This window comes from Nuphar pumila, chromosome 5 (assembly GCF_984573655.1).
Source record: "Nuphar pumila chromosome 5, dmNupPumi1.hap1.1, whole genome shotgun sequence".
Taxonomy (NCBI): domain Eukaryota; kingdom Viridiplantae; phylum Streptophyta; class Magnoliopsida; order Nymphaeales; family Nymphaeaceae; genus Nuphar; species Nuphar pumila.
The window spans coordinates 65249082-65268513 of record NC_143253.1 but is presented as its reverse complement, the minus strand read 5'-3'; positions in this window follow the sequence as shown (position 1 = coordinate 65268513).

The following is a 19432-nucleotide window of genomic DNA, read 5'->3' as shown; positions in this document are numbered from 1 at the left end:
ATATATGGAATGTCGGTTTAGTAAGCAACGAAGTAGTGATGGGAGTGTAGTGAAGCTTGGTGAGCAAGATATACCGGTGAATGATTATTTCAAATATTTGGGATCCATCATTCAAAAGTATGGAGAAATTGATGGAGATGTAAATCATAGGATAAAGGTTGGGTGGATGAAATGGAAAAGTGCTACTGGAGTGCTGTGCGATCGTAGAATGCCATTGCGGTTGAAGGGAAAGTTTTATAGGACGACTATTAGACCCGCTTTACTATATGGTACGGAATGTTGGGCTGCCAAGAGACATCATATTCAAAAAATGAGTGTAGCTGAGATGCGGATGCTTAGATGGATGTGTGGAAATACAATAAAAGATAAGATTTGGAACGAAGAGATACGTAAGAAGGTAGGTGTTGCACCCATTGAAAATAAGATGCGAGAGAATCGTTTACGGTGGTTTGGACATATTCGGCGAAGGCCTAATGATGCTCCAGTTAGAAGGTTGGAGAAATGGGAAAATATATTAGTTAAAAGAGGTCGGGGTAGGCCTAGGAAGACTTGGATGGAGATGATAGGAAAGGATATGAATGCTTTGAACCTCACCGAGGACATGGCGTTGGATAGAAATGATTGGAGGAAAAGGATTCATGTGGAAGACCCAAAATGAATTTCTTTTTTGGTTCATATCGCTGACCCCAATTGTTTTGGGATGAAGGCGTAGTTGTTGTTGTTGTTGTTTTGTTGGGTCGGATCCGGACCCGAACCCGGGTACCCGACACCCTCCCCCGTGCTTATTTAAATCACTTAACGGGGCGAGGGTTTCTCATTTGAGAAACCATGCGCCCCCCACTCTCTTTCTCTCTCCTCATTCGCCCGACACCCCCCCCCCTTCTCTTTCGACCTCTTTAGCTCACCGGAGCCCCATGCCGGGGACTCCACCCCAGTCCGGCAACAATGCCCGCTCTCTTTCCCTCTTGTTTCATTTTCCGGCCACCCACTGTCGTTTTCCCCCCTTCTCTAACGTCTGTCACCCACTCCCCTCCCTCCCTCGACCTTTTTGGTTTGCTGGAGGGGTCCCCAACGCTAACGAGTTTTACTCTCTCTCTCTCTCTCTCTCTCTCTCTCTCTCTCTCTCTCTCTCTCTCTCTCTCTCTCTCTCTCTCTCTCTCCTTGCACACCGCTACCACCCTGACATCGATGACCCCCTTTCTTCTCGCAGGTAACCTCTCTTTCTCTACGTTGTCTTCTTCTTCTTCTCCTTCTCGATCGTCTTTCTCTCATTTTTCGGCAGGGGCAATGCCCCTGCCACCTATGTATAGCTGACTGGCAGGGGCTTTGCCCTTGTCTCTTGGTCTTTCGGTCGGCAGGGGCGAAGCCCCTGTCCCCACCACTTTTTGGCAAGCAAGGGCTCTGCCCCTATTCTCTGTGCTTTTTCGACAGATAGGGGTGAAACCCCTTGCATCCCTATTCACTATTGTCAGGCAGGGGCTTCGCCCCTACCTTTGTGCTTTTTTGGCAAGCAATTGCAAAGCCCCCTACCTCCCTATTCATTGTTGTCAGTCGCTCCTGCCTCTTTGCTTTTTCGACAAGCAAGGGCGAAGCCCCTGCCTCCCTTTTTGCCTTCGTCAGGCGGGGGCTTCGCCTCAGCATCCTTGCCTTCTTTGTAGGCAGGGGCAAAGCCCCAACCTCCGCCTTCTCATTTTAGGTAGGTAGGTGCTTTGCCCTTGCCTTTGTGTTTTCTGGCAGGCAGGGGCAAATCCCCTGCTTCTCTCCTCATCTTCCTTTGTCAGGCGCGGCCTGAAAGCCGAGCCCATCCCTCACCCCCCTCGCCCCTTTGTCTTTGCGAGTCGGGTCAGGCTCAGCTTGACAACCAAGCCCACTGCTTGGTCGTGGTCGCTCGAGACTGTTACGACAATGAAGCCGTACATGATACTTCAAGTACAAGGTTTTGATGATGAGCAAGTGAAATCAACTGCATTTCATCTAAGACAATGAAGAAAATTGAAGAATTCAATGAAGAATCTTTGAAGACTAGTGTGCAAATGTTAAATTCATTAAAAGTCTTTGATTCTTGTAAGAGCCTTACTTAGACTGCATATTTAAGTTGCATTTTACCTAAAAAGTCTTTAGAAAAACTTTTCTAAAAGAACCCTTCATGAAAATCTTTTTAGAGAACTCTTTTCTTAAATTTTCGTGTTTATTAGTCGACCAATAGACTCACCAGTCGACTAATCCTTTCGCGCCATATTTTTTAAAAAGTTGTTTTTGTCAAATTAGTCGACCGAAGGTTTTATCAGTCGACTGGACAGAATGTCTGTTTTCTGGAAAATTTAGCAGCAGTCGACTAATGACTTTATCAGTCGACTGGATAGAACATGTGTTTTCTGGAAATTTAGCAGCAGTCGACTAATGCTTTTATCAGTCGACCGAACAGAATGAATATTTTTCAAAAGATTTTAGCAGCAGTCGACTGAAAGGTTTTTCAGTCTACTGATGATATTATCAGTCGACTAATTTTATCTCTAGTCGACTAAGTTTCAAAAGTTCAGATTTTCAAACGGATCGATAAACAGATCAGTCGACCGACGATAACTGTCAGTCTACTAATAACTAACTATTAGTCGACTAACTATTGTTTCAGTCGAGTAATTTTGTCATTTTTCCTAAAACTTCAAAAAGGTGTGTCTTTTCATTTTTCAAACGTTTTGATTGTTCAAAATGGACTGTTTTGACACCCTTTCATACCCTCGACGTATGGAAAGTTTCAACTATAAATATGAGTGCCTTTTACACTCAAAAGCACTTCAATTCAATCAATTTGAATCAATTACTCTTTGCTTTTCACTCATATTCATTTTATCACTCACGTGATATTTTTCACTTCAGCTTTTCACTCAAATTCCTTTGAGAGATAGTGAATTCGTGAGTAGAGTATTTCAACAACCTTAAAAGCCAATTGCATCTCATTTGCATTCAAAAGAAAGGCTCATAGGTTGTATTGTAAGTTGTTACTTATTTTGTGTAAAAGGAAGGACTCCTTGGTTTAAAGGAGTTGTTTGCTTTCAGTAGGTGTGTTACTGAAAGTGAGACCGGATTTGGTCTGTGTGATCTTGTAGTTGCACAAGGTTGATAGTGGAAATCTCAAGCAGGTTTTGCTTGGGGACTAGATGTAGGTCGAGAAAGACCGAACCAGGATAAATTATGTGTTCTTTGTGTGTTTGTTTTTCAAGTTGCAAAATTCGTCAATATTCCGCAGACAATTTTTAAAAGCATTATTCACCCCCCCCCTAGTGCTCGTTGCCTCGATCCTACTACACTTTCATTTGGTATCAGAGCAGGTTTGCTATTATTTTGATTGGATCATCATCTAGCATGACAACTACAACATCTCAGCATAAAGAAGGATGCTCCTTTGTTCGTCCTCCTCTCTTTGACGGAACAAACTATAGATACTGGAAAGTGAGAATAACAATATTCTTGCAATCCATGGATCTCGATATTTGGAGAGTTGTTTCAGATAAATACCAAACTCCATCAACTGATTTCAGTTGATGGACCGATGAAGAAAAGAAGACTGCTTCACTTAATGCCAAGGCAATGAATGCATTATATTGTGTCGTTGACAAGGTAGAGTTCAATTGCATCTTCCAATGCTCTACCGCAAATGAAATCTAGCATACTCTTCTCGTGACTCATGAAGGTACGTCAAAGGTAAAGGAATCTAAAATCGCCTCATTGGTTCATAAATTTGAATTGTTTAAAATGAAGCAAAATGAATCTATATCAGACATGGTAACAAGAATGACCGATATAACTAACACTCTGAAATCTCTTGGAAAAGAATATTCACAAGTGGATTTAGTCAGAAAGATCCTAAGGTGTTTAACTCCTGAATGTGAGAGAAAAACCACAGCTATTGAAGAGGCAAATGATCTAAACACTCTCACTCTTGAAGATTTGGTTGGTAACCTAATGGCATATGAAGTCCAACTTCAAGACAGACAAGAAGAAAAACCCAAGAAGAAATCTCTTGCTTTTAAGGCTACTTCTGACTCTGAAAATTCAGAAGAAGATGAAGATAAAGATATAGCCCTCATTACAAGGCAATTCAGAAGATTCATCTAAAAGAGAAGATTTCAAAGAAAGGTAAAGAAAGCGGATTCTTCCAATCCCAATGAAGTCAAGTGCTTTAACTGCAAAAAGGCAGGACATATCAAGAAAGATTGTCCTCTTCTCAAAATCAAGCCCAAGGACCAATTCAAGAAGAAAAAGGCATTTTAAGCATGTTGGGATGATAGTGACTCCTCTTCTGATGAAGAATCAAATGAAGAAGTCGCCAACATGTGTTTTGTAGCACAAGAAGATTCGGTAAGTCAATTTGACTATGATGATTTATTAGAAGCATTCAATGATGTATATGCTAAATTTAAGAGTCTAAGTTCTAAAAACAAAGAGTTAAAAACTGAAAATTTAACTCTTGACTCTCAAAACAAAGTGTTACTTAAAGAGATAGAAGATCTCAAGAAGAAAAACTCTTGTCAAGCATTTGAGATAAAAGAAATTGAAACAAGAACCAATCTCTTACAAAAAGAAAAACTAGTCTAAAAGAAAAATCAAATGATCTTCTTTCTATAGTGACCAAATTCACAAATGGTCAAGAGAATCTAGAAAGACTTCTTGGTTCTCAAAGATGCTCGGTTGATAAAACCGGATTGGGATATAGCTTCTTTGATACTCAAAATAGACCAAACTATGTGGTGAAGAATCAAAGACAATATTCTCCACCATTTATTCATAGAACTAAATTTTTCAGTTCTAATATAAATGCATCTAATCATGAAACTTATAATGCTTATAAGCCTAGACATGATTATTCTAGAAATGCTTAATCTTTTTATAGAAAGAATATTTATTATCAAAGGAAACCAAAATCCAAATGGATATGGGTTCCTAAGACTAACTCTCATGGACCCGAAAATAGAAAGGGGTCAAATGCTTTGTCTTCTAATTTTGTTGTATGTACACAAAATAAGGAGCAAATGAATATTGGACAGCGGTTGCTCCGAACATATGAATGGAAGGCCGAAGTTATTTTCCACCCTCCAAAGTAAGGATGGAGGAACCGTCACCTTTGGTGACAATAACAAGGGAAAAGTAATAGGTATTGGTAATATTGGTAATCCAAATTTTCTCTTGATAGAAAATGTTCTTTTAGTAGATGGTTTAATGCATAATTTATTATCTATTAGTCAATTATGTGATAAAGGTTTTCATGTTTCTTTTGAAAATGATTTATGCTTAATTTCTGATTTTCAATCTAAAAAGATCATTTTTAAAGGTAAAAGAAAGAACAATGTGTATGAACTATATCTAGATGAGTTACCCACTTTCAATGAAAAATGTCTTACTGTTTCAAATGAAATTCAATGGTTATGGCACAAGAGACTTGGACATGTTAACTTTAAAATTATTTCCAAGTTATCCAAGAATGATCTTGTTAGAGGCCTACCTAAAATACCATATAAGAAAGATCACTTATGTGATGCTTGCCAAAGGGGTAAACAAATCAAGAGTTCTTTTAAAGCAAAAGATATAGTTTCAACAAAACGTCCTCTTAAACTTTTACATTTAGATCTATTTGGACCATCTAGAATTCAAAGTTTGAATGGTAGCAAGTATGCTTTTGTTATAGTAGATGATTATTCTCGGTTTACATGGGTGATTTTTCTAAAAAGCAAAAATGATGCTTTTTCGGAATTTTCCAAACTTTGTAGAAGAATTACAAATGAAAAAACTACATCTATAATTAAAATTCGTAGTGATCATGGTGGTGAATTTGAAAATGAATCTTTTCTAAAGTATTGTGATTTACATGGTATATCTCACAACTTTGTTTTTTCTAGAGCGGCTCCACAAAATGGAGTTGTTGAAAGAAAGAATAGAACTTTGCAAGAATGTGCTAGAACCATGCTTCAAGATAAAAATTTACCAAAATACTTTTTGGCTGAAACAATAAATACAGCATGTTATGTTTTAAACCGTGTTCTTATTCGACCAATTTTACATAAAACATGTTTTGAATTGTATTATGATCGTATACCAAAGATCTCATATTTCAAAAATTTTGGTAGTAAATGCTTCTTATTAAATACCAAAGATAATCTTGATAAGTTTGATTCAAAATCAGATGAATCAATATTTCTTGGATATTCTTCTAGAAGTAAAGCTTATCGTATTTTTAATAAAAGAACATCTTGCATTGAAAAATCTTTACATGTTGCATTTGATGAGAATTGTGAGCAGATTATACCTCTAAGCGAAGGAGAAGAAGTAATACTTCAAGAGGAACCTTTGATAGAGAGTACTTCTCAAGAAAATGTTCCTCTTCAACCGGTTTGGAAAGAAGTTCCCAATCATCCACATGAACAAGTTATTGGAGAAATAAAGAGTGGTGTCCAAACTAGAAGGTAATTGCAATATATTGCAAATATTGCTTTCATATCTAAAATAGAACCAAAGAATATCAATGAGGCTTGTGATGATGAATTTTGGCTTTTGGCCATGTCTGAAGATTTTATGAGAATTAGGAGAGAACTAAGCATTTGCTCATTTTTAGATTTATAAAATACTAATTTTTTGAACAAAATCTCTAAATCGCACCATATTAGTCGACTAATAAACTTCTAGTCGATTGATGTTTTAAAATTTTTTTACTGAAGGAATCGCACCTTATTACTCGACCGATAAAATTCTAGTCGACTGATATTTTTTTTAAAAATTTCAACTGAAGGGACCCGATACCCCTTGGATTTTTTTAAAACACCCATTTTTTTTTTTAAAAGGGCATCGTTTTATTTCATTTTCACACATTTTTGTTTTTATTAAAAATGAAACCCTTTGAAAAACAAAAACCCTCTTTCTCTCTCTTTCCTCTCTCTCTTCCAAAAAACCCTTGGAGTGTCATTCGAACCTATCCTCGCTCCGGAATCCTCTTGCAATAACTGGCGCATCTTCAGATCTCGCCGAAATCCTCTTGCCGTGACGGTGTATCTTCAGTCCTCGTCGAAATCCCCTTGTGGCAGCCTTCTCACCAGCCGTCAGACACCGTATCCTCCTCTATTTCTGTTGCACGACGCTCGACAACATCTTCCTCCCGCCGAACGCCATTTGGAAGTCAACATCATTCTCTGCAACTATTTTTTGAGGTGAATCTGTTTTTTTTTTAACCATGCCTCGTTCGAAGATTGCATATGCAAAAGGTTTAGGTTCTCCTCCTCCTACACCTTCTTCAAGACATGGATTTTCTCTCAGATTACTCTTAAATCCTCTTTTATATGATACTTTTGGATCGATTTTTGCACTACCTATTTTACCAGGCCGAAATGTATTGTTTCACCTGTTTTCTCGTTACAAAATAAGAGAATTATTTTCAGGAATTTCATATCTTTTTTATGCTTGTGCAGACACCCTTCATTATCCTTTTCTGATTCACTTGTTTTATACGAATTTACAAATTGATCATGAAACTGGAGTTCTTTCCTCTCTTGTTCATGATGTTGAAATTGAGTTTGATTCTAAACTACTTGGAGAAATCCTAGAAATTTCACCTTCAGACACTTTTTTCAATACTGTTGAACTAAATAATGAAAGAATTTTTGAACAAATTCTTCTTCCCGGTGCAACTCATTGTCCTCCTTTCAAAAATACTAATCTTCAAACCCGTGCACGCATTGCTGGACGAATCCTTTCCCACAATGTTCTACCTAAAACTGGTTCTTTTGATTACTATTCCACAGATCTATCTACAGCTCTTTATGTATTATTTGGAAATATTTCTGTAAATTGGGCCAATGTGTATTTTACAAATTTGTGGAAACAAAAACCATTTCTTCCTTATGGATGTCTTCTAACTCATATTTTCAGACATTTCAAAGTACCCTTAACTAATGAAAAATATATTGAGCAAATAGAGTTCTTTGATCAAACTATTTTTAAAAGGATGAAAATCAAATATTTGCCTCCTTTAAATGTTGATCAAACTGAACCATTTGATCCTACTGAACCATCAATTTCTGAACCGTCACCATCTTCTGCGACACATTCATCTTAAGCAAAAAGAAAGAAATTTTCTACAAGTCAAGACAATGATGAAGTTTTGCAACGACTGGAAGCTTTGGAGATGCATCAACGCACTTTTCGTGAAGATGTGACTCAACAACGTTCTTTGATTCAAAAAGATGTTACTGCAATCAAGGACTTGCTCAACTCACTTTTCTGATCTTTATTTTCTGTCTTTACTGAACTTTAATATTTTATGGGTTGTAATATTTTAAACTTGTATTTACATTTTGCTTATGCTATTTCTACCTTTACTCTTTTTTATTATGACAAAGGGGGAGAAAAAGATAGAAAAAGATAGCATTTTGCATGAGAAATGCGAAATTAAGAGAAAAAGATAGAAATTGCATATTTCATTATGACATAGAAATCACATCATGTGAAAGCACTGAAAATTTCATTTTTGAAAAAGATTTAAAAATGCATGAAGTAATGATGGAAATGCAAACCAATCAATATGTGATATATGTGCTTTGAATGGACTAACTTTTAATGTTTTGCAGCATATTGATAGGGGGAGTAAAATCTCTATCTATGTATTTAAATGCTTCATCTTTGATTAAGTTTTTCATCATAAAAAAGGGGGAGACTATTACGACAATGAAGTCGTACATGATACTTCAAGTACAAGGTTTTGATGATGAGCAAGTGAAATCAACTGCATTTCAGCTAAGGCAATGAAGAAATTGAAGAATTCAATGAAGAATCTTTGAGGACTAGTGTGCAAATGTTAAATTCATTAAAAGTCTTAGATTCTTGTAAGAGCCTTACTTAGAGTGCATATTTAGGTTGCATTTTACCTAAAAAGTCTTTAGAAAAACTTTTCTAAAAGAACCCTTCATGAAAATCTTTTTAGAAAACTCTTTTCTTAAATTTTTGTGTTTATTAGTCGACCAATAGACTCACCAGTCGACTAATCCTTTCGCGCCATATTTTCTAAAAAGTCATTTTTGTCAAATTAGTCGACCGAAGGTTTTATCAGTCGACTGGACAGAATATCTATTTTCTGGAAAATTTAGCAGCAGTCGACTAATGACTTTATCAGTCGACTAGACAGAACATGTGTTTTCTGGAAATTTAGCAGCAGTCGACTAATGCTTTTATCAGTCGACCGAACAAAATGTATATTTTTCAAAAGATTTTAGCAGCAGTCGACTGAAAGGTTTTTCAGTCTACTGATGATATCATCAGTCGACTAATTTTATCTCTAGTCGACTAAGTTTCAAAAGTTTAGATTTTCAAACGGCTTGATAAATAGATCAGTCGACCGACGATAACTGTCAGTCTACTAATAACTAACTATTAGTCGACTAACTACTGTTTCAGTCGACTAATTTTGTCGTTTTTCCTAAAACTTCAAAAAGGTGTGTCTTTTCATTTTTCAAACGTTTTGATCGTTTAAAATGGACTGTTTTGACACCCTTTCATACCCTCAATGTATGGAAACTTTCAACTATAAATATGAGTGCATTTTACACTTAAAAGCACTTCAATTCAATCAATTTGAATCAATTACTCTTTGCTTTTCACTCATATTCATTTTCTCACTCACGTGATATTTTTCACTTCAGCTTTTCACTCAAATTTCTTTAAGAGATAGTGAATTTGTGAGTAGAGTATTTCAATAACCTCAAAAGCCAATTTCATCTCATTTGCATTCAAAAGAAGGGCTCATAGGTTGTATTGTAAGTTGTTACTTATTTTCTGTAAAAGGAAGGACTCCTTGGTTTAAAGGAGTTGTTTGCTTTCAGTAGGTGTGTTACTGAAAGTGGGACCGGATTTGGTCTGTATGATCTTGTAGTTACACAAGGTTGATAGTGGAAATCTCAAGCGAGTTTTGCTTGGGGACTGGATGTAGGTTGGGAAAGACCGAACCAGGATAAATTATGTGTTCTTTGTGTGTTTGCTTTTCAATTTGCAAAATCCGTCAATATTTCGCAGACAATTTTTAAAAGCACTATTCACCCCCCCCCCCTAGTGCTTGTTGCCTTGATCCTACTGCACTTTCAGAGACAAGGTTGGGCTCAGCCTGATAGCCGAGCCCACCCTCGATCCCCTTTAGCTGCTTTTAGGCCAGGGTCGGGCCCGGCTTGAGTTTGAGTTTGAATTTGAATTTTGGATAAATTTTAATATTACATTCAATCATTGATTATAATTCAAATTTGAAATTGAACTATTATTTACATATTTAATTTGAATTATGAATTTGAGTTCTAATTTGTTTTTTAGAGTTTTATTTGAGTTTGAATTTGAGTTATGACTTTGGACTTGAATTTGAATTTTAAATAAATTTATAAGTATTTAATTTTAAAATTGAATTTTGAATCTTAAATTTTTAGATTTCAACTTGTTTGGATTATGTGTTTTGATTTGAATTGGACTTTGAATTTAATAGTTTGGATTTATGTTTGAAATTTTATTTATATTTATATTTTAATTTAGAATTTTAATTTAAATTTTAATTTTAAAACTGAGTTTGAATTTCAAATTAAATGTTTTGCTTAGAAGATAATTTGAATTGCATTTGAATTTAAATTTGAATTATAAGTTTAGATTTGATTTTTTTTGTTGCATTTTAAATTTGCATTCAAAATTTAATTGTGACCTTAAATTTGAATTTATATTTAGCTTTTAAATTGAGAATTTAAAGTTAAACTTGAGTTTGCATTGGGATTATGCATTTGGATTTAAATTTTAATTATGAGTTCGAATTTTAAATAAATTTTACATTATTAATTTTAAACTTCGAACAAAATTTGAATTATGAGTTTAGGTTTGATTTATAATTATGGGCCTGGATCATAATTTAAATTATGAATATGAATTTAAAATTATTTTTGAATTTATATTTGATTTTGGGATTTAAATTGAATTTGAGTGATTCCATGCAATATGTGATTGATTTCATGCAAATTATGATATTTGACATATTTAATGTAAATTTTATTGTGATTACAGGATTTACAACCTTAAAAAGAAGAGGATCCAACAATCCTTATGCATCGGTTCTATTGATTTGAAACTCATGAGTGGTTCGTAACACTATTAGAGGAAGCGAATAACGAGTAGGATCAAATGTATTTTAGAAAATTCTTGGAGCTCACACCATGGAAGATTGGTCATACTCTCATAGATTCTATGATGTAGTTATAGAATTTGGCAACCAACATGTTTAAGTTCTCTGATTGTCAGATGATCATCATCTTGAAAGATGTAGCACGCATCAGCAGACTGAAGTGCCATGGGGAGCCAGTGAATGCACCTTGGTTTGGAGAGTTCAAGTGCTTATGTAAAAGTTTGTTGAAAGCAATAGAGATTGCATTCAAAGGTAAAAGGTTGGAGTTGTCATAGTTAAAGAATTGTTTTGACAACAGCAAGACAAGGAGAATGAAGGAAAAATAGTCGTTCATAAGGTAGACAAAAAGGTGAAGGCATTTTTGCTTTACTTCTTTCGCACCTTGTGTATTCATCAACATTGGTGTAAAGTCATGCATCATATGTACAATTGGTGTAAGACGTAGATCGCGTCAATGAATATGCATGGGGAGCAACTTCACTTGCATACTAATATGCAAGTTTGAGTCACGTGAGTTGTGGAAGAAAAAACTTGGCAAACATGTTGGTGTTGTTGGAGGTACGAATATTGATTTGATTTGATTGATATGAAAACATGATTGTGTTATCTTTATAGTCATTTTGTGTATTAATCTGTGTATTGATCCTTAAAGGTTTGGATATAGGAGCACAATATCCATTAGAAGGCCCCTTGGGCGTGACTCGGTCTCTCAATTTTCATGTATTGCTATATAGAGTAGGTCATGCATTGATGAAAACCTAGACTCCAAGGAAGAAGAGGAGGAAAATGATGAACGATAGATGGATCCTCGGTTGGGAAGGGCCATTAATACTGCAAGTTGTGTGTGCCGACCAAAACACATAAAAGTATATGTAAAAAAAGTGATTATATTTTTATAAATAATGCAATATATGACGCAATCATTCTTTAGGTAACGTGGTGCCCCTACAAAGACTTTGATATAGAGGAGGATGTGGTTGTCCAAGTCATGAACCTCATGAGAAAAGACATTTGGTTATACAACATGAATGAAGTTAAAAGCCAAATGGCCAGCCAAGTGGTACAATAGTTTGGGTATGCTTAGCAACAACCTCATCACCCTTCTGTAGTTAGCAGAAGCATCTCAACCTGTTTAAAGGATTGGTCCAACGACTGCCACATGTTCTCCTCTGAACTTAAAAACTAGTGTGACAATTGTGATGTCATTGGCTTGTATTTCATGGTAGGTGTAATGCCAGAAGAACATAGCTGCTAACAATTAGGAGTTGCCAAGCATTTTCTATTCAAAGAGGGGCATTGAGATGATAATGTACTTATACATATATTAACTTTATTGATAAATTTATTAACTCATACACTTATATATATATATATATATATATATATATATATGAAAAGAGGTAGAGCAAATTGGGGCGAGGAAACGAGAGCTTAAAAGGACTTTAAGTGGAGTGGATGTAGACTTTGCTCTTGCAAGAGTTAAAATCCATAAGCTACAGAATCTGCTTAAAGCAAGGGATGTCATTATACATAATCAATAAGAGTTTATAAACATTCAGCAACACTGCACTCTAGCAATAATAGGGAGTTCTCTTACTAGGAAAGGGAGCTTGAGGAGCTAAGAGCACAAGGGCAGGATATGTTGCATCCACAAGAATCGCAAGTCGTATATTCCTCACAGTTGTGATAAGATTCGCAAACAATTTTTTGTTGTATAAATACATTTACAAATAGTTATAATTTATATATATATATATTATAATTAAATAATAGGTTTAAACGATAATATTTTTTATGCGAAGCATCCGGATCACCATCGCATTGAAAAAGAGTTGAATATGAATCCAACTCTATAAACCTGATCTGAAATGAAGTACCATAGTAGATCTAGTTTAAATCTGGACCATTCAGGTCCAAATGGACCTTAGGAGTAAATTTGTCATTATGCATATCTTATTTTCTGGAATTTTTTTTTCTATCTTCTCGGAAAATACTTTTGTTGTGATTCCATTTTGTGAATGTTGGAATCATTCATGTATTTTTCTATTTTGTTTTTGTTAGGTGCCGGATTCTACGAATCTGAATAGTTCTGGTTCCCAGTAAGATTACTTTAGAGCACTAGAGGGTGTATGGAGATATTTTGGATATTTTTATAATTTTTATTTTGATCTAAAATTACTTAGATATTTTTGAGATCTATTTACAAGTATTGGATATTGCAAAAGATCCAAGTCTTCAAAGATGGATTTATATTGGCACCCTTGGGGCTAGACCAATATGAACTTCTTTGGAAATAGTTTTGACCAGCCACATAGGGCATGAAGAGTGTAAGTGCCTTTTAGGAAAAAACGTGTGAGAGGGTTTAAGTGGGCTTCAAAATTTATATAAGGTCTTTATGACAATTTTGAGTGTTAAGAAGGCTATTTCAAATGTTAAGCTTCTATTGGTCACTCTTGGAGGTGGCTTTGGAATCTCACCACAACCTTAACTCAGCTTGTGTTGAGTCCTATAAGGCTTGGCAGAAAGAAAAAAGCATGACAAACCTTTTTACTATCCTTTGAAAAATAATTGCTTAAGAACCAACAATGGTGTAATCAACTTAGGTGGCTCCTACCTTGGTCGGCTATTTTCGAAAACTTCTAACTGCATGTGAACTTGTTGGGTGTGAACCAAAGTTGTGTGTGAACCTATTCATGTGTCCTTAATTGTTGTCCAAAATCGTGTTGCCAAACTAAGTGTGCTGAATCTTGTAGTTGTCCAAGTTCAACAAAAAAAATTCCAGATTAGTGTATGACTTTGAGTTTGATTTGTGAAACTTTGTTTGTCAAAACTAATTAACATTGTTTGCATCATAACTTCTGGTACCAATATTGAAACTGTGTAATAGCTCATTGAAAAGCTATCGTGCACACCTACAAGTTTCATGTTTAGTGATTTTTTTATTTTATTATAGTCTAACAAAAACGTCCCAAAACAGGGAGAAGAGTCTTGTGGGTGACTGTTTAGGACTGTGCCAATATGACCCATTGATCGTATTGTATCTGAGTTATACGATCTCCGATTTGCTTGGTTTTTATTTTTCTGGATTCAAAATTAAATTATCTAGAACTTTTGTGTTTGGACTTTTGATTGAATATGCATGAATTAACCTCATTCTGGTTTGTCCCAACTGGATAGTTCTAGCCCACTGTTCTGGTGTTTGTCTTGTCTCACGACCACCTTTGGTCAGAAAATTACAAATATAGATTTGTTGGAAAGGCGAGCATAAATCCTACAAATCTCGTGTTGTCACATTTTGTCAATTAGGAATGTAACTGGGTCTAAATGACCCTGGACTGAAACTTATCATAATCCAAAATCCCAATCTTTAGCTTCCACGCATGACATTTTGAATAAATCTTGAATCGTGGATCAACCCATTGTCGGATCCACATCAATTTTTGTTTGTATATACTTTTGTTTCATTGATTGAATGTATATATTGTGAATATGTGGATGTATATATAAATTATAACAGTTTTTTATTATTAATTTATGGATGTATATATATTTTTTATACTATGAATATGTCAATATACCAATCTATATATTGCGAATGTGTCAATGTATATAAAAAATATATAATTTTTTTGTACAAGTTTTTTATACTATGAATGTGTCAATGTACCAATGTATATAATGTATATAAAATAACGGGTGTTTAAACTCTATTCGAATGATAACATGGTTTATATCAGTGTGTCGACTATTTGTGATATTTATATATTAGACTTTGCAAATAACCTCATGTCATTTGAAGACTCTAATATAAATCTTAACAATTGAATGACGTTCGCACGTTAGAGTGTGCGAACCCATGGACATTCACACATCAAAGTGTGTGAACCTTAGGATATTCGCAATTGAGGACTTAATCTTATCAATTGGACGACATTCGCACATCAGAATGTGTGAACCTGAAGACATTCACAACTAAGAATTTAACCTTATCAATTGGACAACATTCGCACATCAGAGTATGCGAACCTCAGAACATTCACATATAAAAGTGTGCAAGGCATTTTTTAACATATAAATCAACGATATTTGTAAACCTGAAACCATATTTATGAATGTGGGCATGTATTTACAGATGTCCTTCGAGAGTTGCAAAGGTCGAGACATTCACATAGCATATGTATAAACATCAACATGTATTTATAGATGACAATTTTTCAAATTTAAGTTAATGTATATTTAAAGGAGATCTGTATGCAATTAATGTGTGAAGGTCCTCACATCTGTAAATATGTGATGTGAACATGTGAATCTTGTCCTTATTATATAGTTACCAATATTTGGATGTTCGCATCATATATTTACGAACATAGGCTTGTATTTGTAGATATCCTCCATCTGCGAACTATGACCTATATTTGTAAATGTTCATTATTTCACATAATGCTACATGCAAACATATATGCAATTGTCAGAATTCGCTCTCATCAAGGTAACAATTTGCATAACTTTGTAATCAAGTAAATTTACATAACTTTACATAAGAGTGTACATGCAAATTTATATAACTTTACATAAATTAGTCCTTTACATACCAATGCATAACTTTGTATAACCTGTGATTATATAATCAGTGCATAACTTTGTAATTATAGTAAATTTTAGATAAAGGTAACAATATACAGTAAAAATCCATTACTAATTAAAGGTTAATGTCAATATCAAATTTATAAAACATTTGATTATATATCAACAACAACTCATTAAATCCCACATTTCTATCATATCAGCTTCCTCATCAAGGTCCTCTGACTCCTCCTCCTTTGCTTTCTTTTGTTTGTCGTTCTTTGCATTTTGTTTGGCCTCTAGACCTTTTATGGTAGTTGGTTTCTCTTCTTTTTCTTTTGTTTTGTGTTGATGCTCTTTTTGCTTCTTCGTCTCTTCTGCCATCTCATGGACTTGCTTTTTTTGCATCTCTTCATTCTTCTGCTTCTTGCAGTTTATTGCATCAACCTGAAAAAAAGGTTATTAGCAAATAACTAATTACCTTAATATAAAAAACACAACAAAATATGATACATATACATACCTATGTGAAATTGAGTTTCGTGTTTCTGCCCAAGTACTATATGTATATTAGAATAAATATACCATAATTGATCATATAACAATCATATACAAAGTCAACAATATGTAGATGTATTATTGAGTTTATAAACATATGCAAAGTAATTACCCATTATCTTGTTGAGGAATATCATTCACGAGGCATGTCATTTAATTAGAGTAAGTGTCATAGCCAAAGCAGTCTATAAAAAATAAACTTAAAATCCAACATTAATCCTACCTAATATGAGAGAAAAGCTAAGTTATTATTGATTAAGTGATGAGTTCACACTAGATTTTTTTTGTCTTGATTTGCATTAGTTATAATCCTCGTGAAATTAATGAGGTTGAACTCCTTTTCTTTCATGGTTATCTCTTATAGATCCTAGTGATAATTGCTACAGTTGAGAGGAATTAAGAACTGCAACATAAATCGAGTTAAAGATATAAGCACACATCGTATATAGTGTAAACATAAGTGTAAGTATGCAATGTTGTTCAACCGATACCTTATCACATTCTTTATAATAATACAACAAGTTTTGGTTCTCTAAGACAGAACAAGCCCCTTCTTTTGTAGTGTCATATTTGACTATTTTCTGTAACAATGTTAAACATTTAGTTTCTTTTAGATAGTAGAAAAACATGAGGACTATCACTGTAGAGACTCATCAAGAAATATGAGGTAAAGCAAATAGTTTTTAGTAGTTTTGTTCTTGCTGCCATATCCTGAGTGTGATTCTTAATAATTCTTTCTGTGAATCTATACAAACGCTACACAATCAACATATTTGATACATTCATATTAGATTTAAATGAGTCTACATACAAATATAACAAACAAACAAATATGAAAATCTAACACTTACATCACTGCAATTGTCCATAAAATTTTTTTTGTTCATGCAGCTAATCTTCTTCACAACTTTGTGGCTGGTTGTCATCTTTTTTTCATGACCAATTGCAATTGAATATAAACACGTACATGTAGTACCACAAATTGTATAGACATAATTTATTTTATTATACATCTTACCACAACTGAATTTGTGCTTAGGGGTAGGTCTTTGGTTCTTTTTATGTTGTCATGTTTTCCTCTAGGCAACATATTGCAAAAGACCTAAGATATACATAAAAAATATAAGACATTGCAACATTTCATTAAAAAACTTTCGATAAATACATAAAAGTAATGTGATTCAACAATTCTTAACATATAAAAACACACACAAAGACATAATCATTTCACAACAACAGATACTCAAACATATTGTTATGTATGATTCTTCCTGTTGTGGCCAACCTCACCACATACACTACACTTGTATGACATAACATCATTTGGTATTATTTTTCGTCTCTTCGCCTTTGGTGGATAGATTGAAATAAGAGTCAATGAAGCATTATGTGGGATATTATCTTTAATCAAAATAAATAGAAATATATATGCAACTAGATATAATTAAACTTTGAAGTAGTTTTTATAGTAATTCTTTGGTATCTTGCCCTCATACAAAATGTATGCAACTACATGTTTGCATATAATCTTAGTCATCTGCCACTCTTCACAAGAACATTGCATCTTCTTAAGATCAAAACTATAACCATGAGATCAGTCATAAACCTTGTACAGACAGCGATGATAATGTACAACAACCACACATAGTTGTTGTGCCTTTCTTTTTTGTGCCTCTACCTTTTCTTTTACCTCATACACAACAATCCTGACATTTTTTGCTCGATATTCTTTCTTTTCTCTAATAGTGTCATTAACCTCTCAAGAAAAGGCACTAGTAGCTTGTTATATATGGAGAGAATCTAAGAATTGAAGCATTCTACTATATTAGATGTCAAACATATCATTTTCTTAAAAAGTGATATGTAGACCAAAACTATGGTTTCATGTTAGTGGCAATATAATCATATGTGGTTCATTCTTGCTCCCAAATTTTATCAAGAAAATATGTGCATTGTGGTTTCATGACTGCTCAAGTTGTGCTCTATGAAAGTGCACTGAGTGGTGAACCAAATTTCTTAGAAAAGTTTTCTTTCAAGTGCTCCATGCAATATCTAATATAACATCTAAGAAAGATGTGGGAGACGGCATACAACAACACTTAGTGTCTATATGAGATAATTATCAATTTTATTCTCTCTAAACTCATCAAAGTGTATGGATTCATATTTTAAACGCTTCAAAAATCACGCACATGAATCCTTCGACTCCTTATTTACAATTGCAAATGCTACTGAAAATATCTCACCATAGTGATCAATACTATGAACTGACAATAATATACTCATGTATTTTTCTTTTAGGAATGTAATATATACCATAAGAATTGAAAAACACCCTTTTAAAAAATTATTGATGCATGAAAGCAAGAATAATAACATGTACTTAAATCAATTTTTCTTATCATTCTTAATGAACCCTAGTATTCTTGGGTTTGCCTTCATCAAATGATCTAAATAGGTATAAAGCATTTTAAATGAGCCTTTATATGAACTATATAGCTCTTCCTTCATGTGTTCACGTCTACACTATGTTTGTTTATAACTAATCTCTACACCTTTCTCGCAACTGATGCCATTGATGATTTTTTTTTTTTAGTCATCTTTGGGTTATCATGCAGACATTTGTGAATAGCACCAGCAATATATGTGGCAAACAGTTTTTTCACTCAAAGGTTGCACAATGATCCACCACATATATGTTTACTTTCATACTTCTTCATGCATTAACGTCTACACTATGCTTGTTTATAACTAATCTCCACACTTTCCTCGCAACTGATGTCACTGATGATTTCTCTTGGAATCATCTTCGGGTTATCGTACAGATGTTTGCGAATAACACCTGTAATCCATGCGGCATACACTTTTTTTACTTGAAGATTGCACGATAATTCACCACATATATGTTCACTTTCATATTTCTTCGCTTGAAAGAATGTTGCTCTTATCACCTTTGGAAAATAGATCTTTCATTAGCAAGCACCCATAGTCTGTGAGTTTTTTCTCATGCATATGATAATTACTCTATTACTGCAGCTCTTCACAAATTTTATTTTATACTTATTCTTGATCTGATCTTTAAAAACTCACGACAATGCTTTAGATCATTAAACCTTTGGCCGACAA